This window comes from Quercus lobata, chromosome 8 (genome assembly GCF_001633185.2).
Source record: "Quercus lobata isolate SW786 chromosome 8, ValleyOak3.0 Primary Assembly, whole genome shotgun sequence".
NCBI classification, from domain to species: domain Eukaryota; kingdom Viridiplantae; phylum Streptophyta; class Magnoliopsida; order Fagales; family Fagaceae; genus Quercus; species Quercus lobata.
The window spans coordinates 10,949,291-10,961,432 of NC_044911.1; positions in this window are offsets into that span (position 1 = coordinate 10,949,291).

Consider the following 12,142-nt stretch of genomic DNA (forward strand, 5'->3'; position numbering starts at 1 on the left):
ATATGCAACCTAACTGTTCATTGGATCGTAAACAAAAATATAATATTTTAATCTCACATGCTCTCTCTTTTTGCATATATAATATTTTTTATTATTTTATTAAGTAGTTTATATTATTTTCTTAGGTTGTATGTAAAAGAAAAAACTAAGATGTAAGGTGAGTTGTAAAATAGGTTAGTAAAATAGATAAAGTGGTGTTTGATGATGTAAAATATGATTTTTTTTTAATCATCTCTGGATGCTAGTGTTCTAAGATATTAATAAACAAATAATCTGAAGGAAAAGTAGAATGGCCTTATGTGGAACACAGAGGGCGTGGGGACTTGATCAAAACATATCCCCTACAAAGTGCATTATACATAGTCTTCAAAGTGGGTAAATTTTTATTTACCGTCGGTACTTACTATTAGACGAACACTTGCCAAATGTCTCATTTTAAAAAAAAAAAAAAAAAAAAAAAAAAAAAACCTAAATGGAAAATATTGTTCCACATGGGACGTAAAAGCACCATTCCATTGAACAATGTAAGGATTGGGTATTAGATCCGTTGGGAGGTTTACACATGGCAAACATTTGCCACGTGTTAGCATTTCAAACATGGGTCAAGGTGGCTAGGTCTAACAAAAACATGGCATTTCACTGAGGACATCTTGGAAAATTTACAAGACCTATATGATAGTGAAAAGTTTTTTAAGATGGTTTATAAGAATTAAGAGAGGTTTGTTTCCATTACCATAATGGGAGCTTTATTCTTTTTCTCCCCTTAGGAAAATCTAATTAACTTCAATTTGACGATGGTGAAGCAAGGAAGGAGAGGAAGACAACAAAAAAGGTGGCATTCAAAAAACACAGTAAGTTTAGACTATAAAATCACAATTTTTTTCAAGGTGGTAAGTCAGCTAGTGGTAATTATTAGACAATAAAGTAGTATCAATGGTGGGTCTAAATAACTAAATAAGGATCAATAACGACTTGACAACTCAACCATTATTAAATTTGTTATGAAGAACTTTGTGTTAATTTGTGTGGCATTGCTCAAAAATAGTGTGGAAGAAGAACTCTACGTGGAAACAGACTAAACAGGAGTTGGGTTTGCGTCAGAGATAGACCAAGTGGGATCCAAATGAAAGACCTGGGTTGGGACTTGGGACATAAGGGCCAAATCTAATTAAATAAAGTTGTGAGCTAGAGAGTGTGTGGCATGTATTTTGGGCCCAGATGTCAATGCTAAAGAAGCTGGAGAACTAGTTGGATTTATTCTTTTGGTATCGTTACAAACTTAGAATCCAAAGAACATAAAACATCTGGATTTGACCCGACCCACCCTGGACCTGGAGAGAACAACCTGATTTTGATTTTGATTTTTGATTTTTGATGTTTGATGTTTTTAGTAGACTCTAACTAATAAATAATCTATTCCTATACTAGGAATGATTGACTAGAGATTTCCTTTTCCCAGAATGAATTAACAACATCCGCGTATTGTATAAAAAGGTCTTAACTTAATTTTTCCTTGTGTCTCCTAGTATTGCGTATTTAGCAAACAAAAGCTTGAATTCTTTTTCTTTATTTTTCATATTTGATCCGTATTTATTGAATTCAATAAGACTAGTGATGGCTCCTATTTTCCCTAATGAAGAAGATACCAGTCAATGCTTGTTTTATCAGAAGAAGATTCATGGGCTTTGTTTAGGAGATTTGCGGGTGAGGTTATTGACTCACCGAGCTTCAACACAGTGGCAAGAGAAGTTGTGGAAAAATGTGGAGGATTGCCATCGATGCTTATAAAAATTGGGACCTAAGACGACTGGAAGAATTTTTGTAGGCTACTTAAGGAATCAGGAGCTCTGAATAAAGAGTTGTTCGATGAGTATATTTGATTTCATTGTAAAACTAATCTTTCTTCTTATCCAAACATACCAATTTCTTATATTTTTATTATTGAAATTGGCAATATTGAAGACGAAAAAAGAAATGAGGTCTTGTGTGAATAACAAATGTGAGGTTCCATGCTTCCAACTATATTTCACTTTTATTCAACAATAAAAGAAAAAGTGTCCCACTGCATTTGGTTTTTCTCCTTCTTTCACTATACAATATTAGATGCAGCGTAAGAAATTTGAATAGTACAGATTGACTTTGGAGGTTAGCAAGAATATTCTTAATAAACGCAAAAGATATTAATTAGGATATTGATGCCAAAATAAAGTTGGCAGGACTATATATTTTGGAAAGTTGGATGACCAAATAAACCTAGAGCTAATATATGAGGTAAGTGCATTTCAATAAAAGTTTAAGAAAATTTATCAAAGGCTTTATACTTTATAAGCCACTGCCACATGCATGACAAACAGTCCAAGTGGCATATTCCACCAAGAAGTGGTTGTATTGGCATGTATAGTACTTATTTACTTCTCATGTTTCAGCAATTTTGTGCTGTTTTTTACTCACCGGTCATCAAGTAATTTATGATTCGTTATGAAGTCAAGATTTTATCGGTCATCAATGCAAATGTCAACAAATTATCGACTCATTAAGTCATGATTCTATAGAATATGGATGAAATTTTAATTTTTTTTTCTTCAAATTGCTGTGGTTTATTAATGTTTTTCAATTTTCTCTTCTAATTCCCATTAGTGCTTCATACCAATGACCATGAGCTTGTAGGTATTACAACTGGATTTTATTAATTTTTTTAATTATTTTTAATGGAGGAGAAAGACTAAGGGGGTGTTTGGTATATGCACTTAAAAATTGAAAATTGTTGTTTGAAAACATGTGTGGAAATACGTTGAGTGAAAAAGTGTATGGAAATACATGTAATGTTGTTTAAAAACTAAAAATTGTTATTTGAAAACATGTATCAAACACCTCCTAAGGGGTTTCTCCAAAAAAAAAAAAAAAAAAACAACTCCTAAGGAATCCAAAGTTTGCAATTTAGTTGGTTTCTAAACTACTAGCCTCTAGGAACTCAAATAGAAGAAACATGTTTCCGGTTATTTTGTGTTCTTTTTTACTTGCTATAATCATTATGTGGAGAAAAAAATAATAATAATAAAGGGAAATGAGTTATTAGTCGTTGATTAAACATGGTTTCGATCCATTTAGTTAGCTTTTGTTGTGATATGTTGTTTTTTGAGAGGAAATAAAAGAGTACATCGAAATTGATTATGTAAATTATGGGCCAAAAGAAGCTATCCAAAAAACTGTCTAATGTATTGTGCAAAAAACTGTACCAAAGGGGTTTTTTGTTCTTAGGCCTGAATCCATTGCTTGTTGTACATGAAACTACAATTATCAGATTATTAAGATCATAAACTTTTTACACCTTTTAAAATTATAATGCTACATGCACTTTTTTTTTCCCCATAATGATTGAGGTGACAAATTATGATTATTGTAACATTATTTTTATATAAGACTATTACTAATGTCACTTTTATTACAAATAAATCATCGCTTGTTACCTCACTATTTTATAGAATTTGTGGCTAGATGAATTTCCTCCATGCTTAGCTTTTGTAATATATATAGTGATACACCCATTTTAACAAAACAATAAAATAACTGATATTGTTTGCTTTTAAAAAATAAAAGATTTATTTTTTGAATGATAGAGTCAATGGAAAAGCAAAAAAATAAATAAAGAATGAATTTTATTTATTTATTTTGAAATAAAAATTAAATGATAAGAAATGATTTGTTTAGTCTGGCATTTTTTTTTTTTTCCTTCATTTTGTTTAGTCTCCAATTCAAATACCACACTAACTATATTTAATCTCACCGACAATTATATTTGATTTACACACTTTTTTTAATTTTGAATTTTTTTATATAGGACTATCACTAATGTCACTTTTATAGTATACCAAATTATCAATCATAACTTATTATCCTACTAATTATGAAATTTGTGGTTGCATGGATGAATTCCCTCCATGCTTAGCTTTTGTAATATAGATAATGATACACCCATTTTGAAAAATCAATAATATAACTGCTATTGTTTACTTTAAAAAAGAATAATAGAAAAGCAATTATTTTGGATGATAGAGTATGTAAAAACATAAGAACAAATAAAGTATAAATTTTCTTTATTTATTTGAAATAAAAATAAAATGATTGGAAATGTAGTTATATGAGTTACTATTATGCTATTATATAAGAATAAAGAATTTGTTGTATATATAGGTATATACATTGTTAGGTTGTAATAATGATGTTTGAATTTGGAGAATATTGTTTCATAAAGTGAAAATTCAAGTTTTAGAATTTTCTGAGTGAAATTCGAAAATAAAGATTTTCGATCAATCAAAACTTTTGCTTGATCAATCAAAATGATGGACAAAATAATCTTGAGGACTTTGGATGATTCGATTGCTTTCAATTCCTGTTCGATCGATCAAAAAAAGAATTTAATCGATCGAAAGGAACTCTCGACCGATCGAAACTCAAAAAATTGAATTTTCTGTAGAATTTTCTAGTGACTATTCAGAGAGTTTGAAAATGTTTTAAGTCTTATGAATAGTTTTATGAAACATTTTAACTCTGCATACGTGCATTTTGATAAAATATAGCCCCATGAGTATAAATATAACTCCACAAAATAGTAAGTTAGAAAGAAACACAAGAAATCCTGTGGTTATTCTCTAGAATTGTTATCTGTAGAACCTAACAATTTGGTTGAATCCTGGGGAAAAAATTGTTATAACCCTTTAGTAACAAGTGTGGAGGCAAATACTGTCTAAGGATAATAATTTTGTGCCTCCAAGTTATTTATTTCTTTTTGTCTTTTGTGTTATCCTTATTCTTCATTTATTATTTTGTGTATTATTCCCAACAGGATTAACTTTATATAAGATTTTTTTTTTCCTACATTTTGTTTAGTCTCAACTCTCAAATACAACACTAACTATTTTTAATTTCGCTGATCATTATATTTGATTTCCACATGGTGACTAGTGCATATGGTTGTATTTTGTCTTTACCAGTTATCTTTTTATTTCGCTGATCAATTGTCAAAGGTTGTAACTAATTATATGATCTATAAATAATTCATCTAACTAACCAGGACCCTTTCAGAGACGTTTGATATAATTAGTAACAAAACTTGCTCGTAAATCGATTTACATTAGAAAGAAGAATTCATAAAATAGCCCTAAACAGTTCTACGGAGATCAAAGGACAACTCTATTCTCAAAAAGGTTATGAATCCCCTCGCATCCAAATAGGTACACATTCAAGTCTTCCGTAGAAGTTTCACACCTAATGCCCAGTGTCCCTCCCTCCAATCTTTCTGTCCCGGAACCAAGCTCAACCTCAGAAAATCAAGGTGCACATTCAAACCATACCCCTTCTGGAATTTTATATTTGGTTATTCCTATTTGGTTGCTCAGAGAAAATATATAGCAAAAGAAAAGAATCTGGGTCAAGTCAGTTTATTTTTAAGTTAATTAAAATTTTCTCTTTCTGAAATTGAATAAAAACAATGAAATTCTCACCTACTATCAAGCCAAGATATGCTTATTGGGAGTGGAAGGTTAAGTAATTCCATGTTTATAGCTTTTAAATGTCTCTGTTCCTAATAGAAAGTAAGACTTAATTTGTCTATGTATAATGAAGAAAAAATATATGAAAGAAAATGATTTTTGTTATTGGGGTGTCATGAAATGGTAACAATTTGGTTTATATTTCACTTGCAGTTATGGTAGATGATGATGGTGGTGAGGCTAAAGGAGGAGAAATTCCAAGGTTTGAAATTGAAGCGACCCATGAAGCTAAACTTAATGAAATATTGCACAAGATTAATTCTATTGAAATTAAGTTACGCTCTGATGGTGTAAAGGAGTTCATTAAGTTGCTAGAGGTAATATAGAAAGTGAAGTGCTTCATTTATATGTATGCACTTCTTTTAAGTGTTTGGAGCTTCTAGATGCTCGGAAATTTTGATGAGGAAAACCTGGTTGTCTTATTTATTGTCACTGATTTCCACTATTGAGGGAAACTCGCGGTGTTGGAGCGTAGATTATGCTCGGAAGTGTTGCTTATTATTGTGGGATAGATGAAGTGAAGAAATACTTCTGGAGGGTTTTTCTGACTAATGATGTCGTTAAGGTTGAGTAATATATATGGTTCAAATTGCTTGGCTGTTGAGAAACAATGTTTTAATAGTATGGGCGTTTTGAGAACGCTATGAGGGTTTCTTGACAAAACAATGAAGTTCTAGCACTATATACCTGTTTGAGAACAAAGAGGAGAGAGTGATAGATATTTGTTGCGTCAATTATGTGTTCTTGTTTTGCACTTCATAAATAGAATTTGAATCTGTGCCGTGAGTGAAGAAGAATAGATGATATAGTTGTAATAGAGAATACCCTTCTGGAAACAGCCAATTTTTTTGAGCTTCTAAGTCTATCCAAACCCTTGTAATAAGATCCAATATTACTTGTTAATCCATTAGAGTGGCTTAACAGATTTCACAATTTGATTTTGAAAATTATTTATCTGAATTTTTTTACACTTTAAGAGAGATTGAAGAGTTCATTGTCACAACTAGGCCAACATTCTACGTTCACTTCTTCTTTCATTTTTATTTATTTATTATTTATTTTTTTTTATTTTATAATTTGATGAAAAACATGCAATGTTGACATGTTGTAATTAGTAAGGTTTGTGTTCATGTCCACTGAAGTTATAGCTAGGCTTTGACTTTCTCTTAGAGCATTCACAGCAGTGGTGCTATATAGGTATATTGGTATATTTTAGCTCCACTACCCCTAAAAACTACACTGCAACAGTGGAGGCAAAAGGCAAAATTTTAGATGTTCAGCTACAGTGCACATCTATTTATAGATGTGCACTGTAGCACAAAGCTAAAAAAAAATAATACTATTTTATTTAACTTTTCTCTCTCTTCCAATTAAAATAATCCATCTTTTTCTCTCCCTCTCCATCTCTTTCTTTTCGTCAGACTCTAACTCTCAGGCCTCTCTCTTCCTTCTCTATCTCTTCAATATCATTTCTCCGTTCTTTCTGCGTGATCGGCGATGGCGTAAACAAAAGGGGTGGCGAAAGGGATGGCGACCTGGGTCGGCGAAGCTCGCCACCCCTTTCGTCGACCCAGCTCGCCACCCATTTCGCCGACCCAGCTCGCCATCGCCACCCCTCTCGCCGACCCAGCTCGTCGTCATCCATTTCGCCGACCCAACTCGCCATCCCAAACCCCAAGTCCCAAGCCGAAAGAGAGATTTACGGGTAGAGCGATGAGATCGAAGCGTAAACGGAAACTAAAGCACGGCGAGAGATGTACGGTTTTTTGGTGTTTGATTTATTTTTTTTGGCTTTGGTTGTGACCGTGGATTGTGGTTGAAATGGTGGTTTGTTGGCTGTGTTGGTGGTGGTTTGGTAGCTGTGGCTGTGGTTGTCGTGGCCTGTGTTGGGCTATGGTTATGGCTGTGTTGGTGGTGGTTTCATTTTTATTTTATTTTTTTTTTTGCCGTGAGTTGTGGTTGTAGTGGAGTGGTGGTGGAGGTGGATGTGGCTGGCTGAAAGGTTTTTGTGGGTGGTTGTTCTTGGCCGGCGGTGGTTGTGAAATGTGGTGATGATCCGTTTGTGGGTTTTTTTTTTTTGGTGATGTATTATTTTATTGTAATAGAAATATTATTTTATTGTGATGGTTATATTATTTTATTTTGTTGAAAGCTAAAATAGATCCACTGCTGTAGTATGTGTGTAGGTAAAATAGATAAAGTAGCTTTTGATGGAGCTAAATTGCTAAAAATTTAGCTCCACTGCTGTCTGAGTTTGCTTATTGCGGATAACCTTAGTAGATACAACCTGAGATAACACAATTAGACAGACAATAAGATATCATTAGAATACCACAATTACACAGGAACAATAAAACAGATAATGAAACAATTTCATTTGTATACTCCCCCCATGTACTAGGGTTGTGACCCTCTTTTATTATTATTATTTTTTTTTCTTTTAATGGATTTTTATCACATATAAAAAAATATATAGAGATTATGGAACAATTTGATTGGATTAAAAGGAATAGAATACAAAAAAGAAAATCAATCTTCATGTTTATTTTGATTAAACACAAAATGAAACGAAACCATAATACTCAAAAATTTAGATTTGAATCCTTTTGAAATTGCTTTTCATGCCTAGTTTTCACAGAATCAAATTTAAACCAAAATTGAAATCACTACCAAACATACCCACATTCAACTTTGCAATCAAAATTCAATCTTGATAGTTCTAACTAAAGGAAAACCCAAACCAAATACCCATCAATCAAAAATTGCAAACCCAATATTCAAAAACCCTAATTTGACAATATTCCACATCAAATACAAAAAAAGACACAACCTTTTTTTCCAAAAATTTCAAAAACCCAAACCAAACAAAACCCTAAATCTCACACATACACAGAAAATTTAAAAGAGTTATACCTCTTCGGTATGAGCAAAGCAGCTGAGGAGGTAATTCTCTTCCATCTAGGGAAGCAAGTCTCTGATCCAGAGAGAGCGGATCTCTTCCAACCTGACAGTCTGTTGGGCCGAGTACTAGGCCTGAGCTTGGGCCTCTTGAGGCTGGGCCCACCCAAACTGTTGTTGTGGGACCTGCTGCTATTGTTGCTGTTGCATCATCCACTGCTGCTGCTATTGTTGCTGCGCCGCCGCAACAGCACCGGCGTGCGCCTGCTGGTACTGCTGTTCCGACGGCATCTGCTGTGGGACCACCCCAGATGCTGGCGGTTGCATCATGATGGAACTTGTTTTTTTTATATGAATATTAAAAAAAAAAAAAGAAAAAAGAATGAGTCGAATCTAACGGAATGGAGGTTTCGAACCTTAGGGAAGGAGAGGGATAGAGAATCTGTGAGAGAGAGAGAGAGTTGAGATATTTTTAAGGGTGTGGGGGAGTTTATATAGAGGGGTTAAAGAGAGAGAGAGAAAGAGAGACACGTGGATTGCAAGTATTGGCTGGGGTTGTGATAGGGTAGGGCTGCGTGGTGGTGGTTTTATTGGGGTTTTTTGGGCTTATATGGTTGTGGATTTTGGGCCTTCCTTTTTTGGGTTCTTTGGGTTCTGGTGTTAGTTTGCTAATTTTTTTTTTTTTAAGGGGCAAGTTTGTGTCCTGTGCATTTAACACGATAAGATTTGATCTTATCTCTAAAATCTAAATCTTAATGTGTATGTTGTGTGTATTATTACACTGAATACAAGTTGTGTCTTTTTTTTTTTTATAAATAGTTTGTTTTTTGATAAACTTTTTTTTAGTTAGTTCGATGAGGGTTGTTAGTTTGTTTGAATCCATTTGCTTACTGTCCTAGGTCTAAATTAAATTATTGGATTATATAAATCTTATAGCTTACATTCTTGTTAAATTGTTATTAGTGTAATGTTATTTTCATATGGAACTATTATTAACATTATTTTTATTGTACACTAATCACAACCTACAACCTCAACATTTTTGAAATTTGTTGTGTTGTTAGTTAGATTTATTATTCTTAAATTCTTTTCATTAATTTTGAAATGAGTAAATTGAATTTTAACACATCATCAATATTGAAATACACACACACACATATATAATAATTTTTAAATTATTGATGACATAGTCAAATATAATCTACACATTTCAAAACAAATTGATAATATTTTAAGAACTCTATGGTAGTGTTACCCTAAAAACTCTAGATGATCATAATCCTAAAGCATTAGACATGTTTCTTTAATTAGTTAAGATCTTACTCTCCCACAATGTGATTTGGCTTTTTCATAATTTTCCTTGAAGTGGAAGAAAGTTCTTTTATCTTATTAAGTGATGGCTCCAACAAGTATTTATATGTGCTTTTATTCACATTATTTATTTAATAGTTATAAAATTTGTTCAATGTCTAGGGGTCAAAAGATCATATATGCATTGAGGGTCTTATAAACGGTCACATCACGTATTAGAGGAGATTCCTTTAACACAATTTGGAATAAACTGTCTTTTATTTTTGGTTCTTTAACAAAAAAATAAAAAAAATAACACTCAAAGACTCAACATATGCGGAAGTATGAAGGATGAGTGAACTAGGTGGACACATGGGCCTTAGTTGATGGCCTTTTTTTTTTTTACAAAGGCCAACTTGAAAGCCCAACCAACAAAACAGCCCAAGGCCACTTGAAGGAAATTATTTTGGGGGACCTTTTGGAGGTGTGGCCTGGAGGGCCCAAGAGAGATATTTTTTTAACCAAAAAAAAAAAAAAAAAACCTTTTGAGCTCAATGGAAAAAGGAAGCATGTAGGCTTGGAAAACATACCCTTCTATGATATCCCAACGTGTGAGTCAAGAAGTGAAAGAATGGTTCATTGCTATTATTTCACTCCTTTTTTAGGCTTACTAGTTGATTAGCATTTAGTGTCATCACCATTGCTCGCTTACCTTCGAGAGAAATGTAAACCCCACTACCAAATTACACAAAATCAATACTAGCCCAACCCAATTTCACTTCCGCATAAAACTAACAACTCAAAATTAATAACAAAAAAAGAGAGAAATCAGTCAAGACTCAAGAGCAAAACCCAAGGATTATTCCACAAATGCCTAGATCCTTTAAAAAAGCCAAGTGGGTGGGAACATTAATGTGAGATTCACCAACCTTAACCGACTTCATTAATTACCATTATTCCTCAAATGCAACATTTTTGTGCAAAATACAGCAAAGGCTAAAACCAAAAACAAATTTATTGGGTTCTTGATTACACGTGGATAATTCACTCTCTCAATCTCACAGATTTTCCCTTCTTTTTTTTTGGTCACATTTTAAGGTCTATATATTTTTTTCACACAATTTCTATTCATTGGGAGGAATTTTTTTTTTTTTTTTAATCTTATTACGTGATGATTCAGGATCCTAAAAAGCATTTACATGTATTTTTAATTACATGATTTATTTGATATTTAAAAAGAAAAAATAGATGTCTTAATGGGTCAAGGAATAAGATGTTCATTAAAGGCACATTTTAATTACTCAAGGAATAAAATGTGCATTAAAAAGTTATCCCCAAAAAAAAAAAAAAGTGCACTAAAGGTCTTACACACAATTACATCATGGATTAGAAGAGATTCCTCTAACTCAGTTTGGAATAAAATTTTGTCTTTTATTTTTGTTCTTTAACAAAAAATATAAGGCTCAATATACAAACAGGTGGTATGGAGTCTAGGTGAACAGTGAACTGGGTGGACATGTAGGACCTCAAAGGTTATTTTTGTATGCAATCAATAAATTGAAATTCAACATCTAAACAAAGAATATCGTAGCTTGTTGAAAATTTAAGAATATCATATCTTTTGTTTTGTATCTAGTAATACACTTTAAAGTACCAATAAATTTCTATGCTTATTGCTTAATGCCTTAACTTCAGTATTAAATTTTACTTCTAAAGTTAGAATCATGTGATAACATTAATATATAAATTATTAAAATTCGAGTTTTTGTTTGTAATATAAGTCTACACTCTACAGTGTTTATACCTTTTTGGTGAAACTAGTAGTATGTTTGTAAGTACCAATTGCTTTTTTTATTGGAGCAAGATTAAAATGTGTAGACATCTAAGTGCTCTCAAGGACTGATTCTTATGTGTGTAGGTGGGTTTTATAAATTTTGGTTTGCTAAAGTTTGTTATTCTCCGCTTGTTGATTTCCACTCTTTCTTTGTGCAACAATAGAATGGGCCAACTGATGAAGCTATTTAATGTCTAAGGTGATCTTATGTTTGTTATTTTGGCTGTAGGAATGTAGCATTTCAAAGATGGTGAAAAGTGCAATCATGCAAAGATGATAAGAAATTCTGTATTGTCCTTTTTTTTTTGGGTCAGAAATTAATATAACTAGTTGCTGCGAGTGATGCGTGGAAAAATTTAAAGTTTTTTTTTTTGGTTGAGTGCAAAATGTAACTAGTAGATGAGACTTATAAGTATTAATCTCAAACTATTTTTAAATAATGTGATTATTTTCTAACAAAATATAGTTGATATAATATATTAGATTTTCTAAATTAAACTACCTTTATTTGTTATTTGAAGATATTTTAAATTTTGTAAGATTTTCTTTTCTTTCAAGAAAATATAAACAT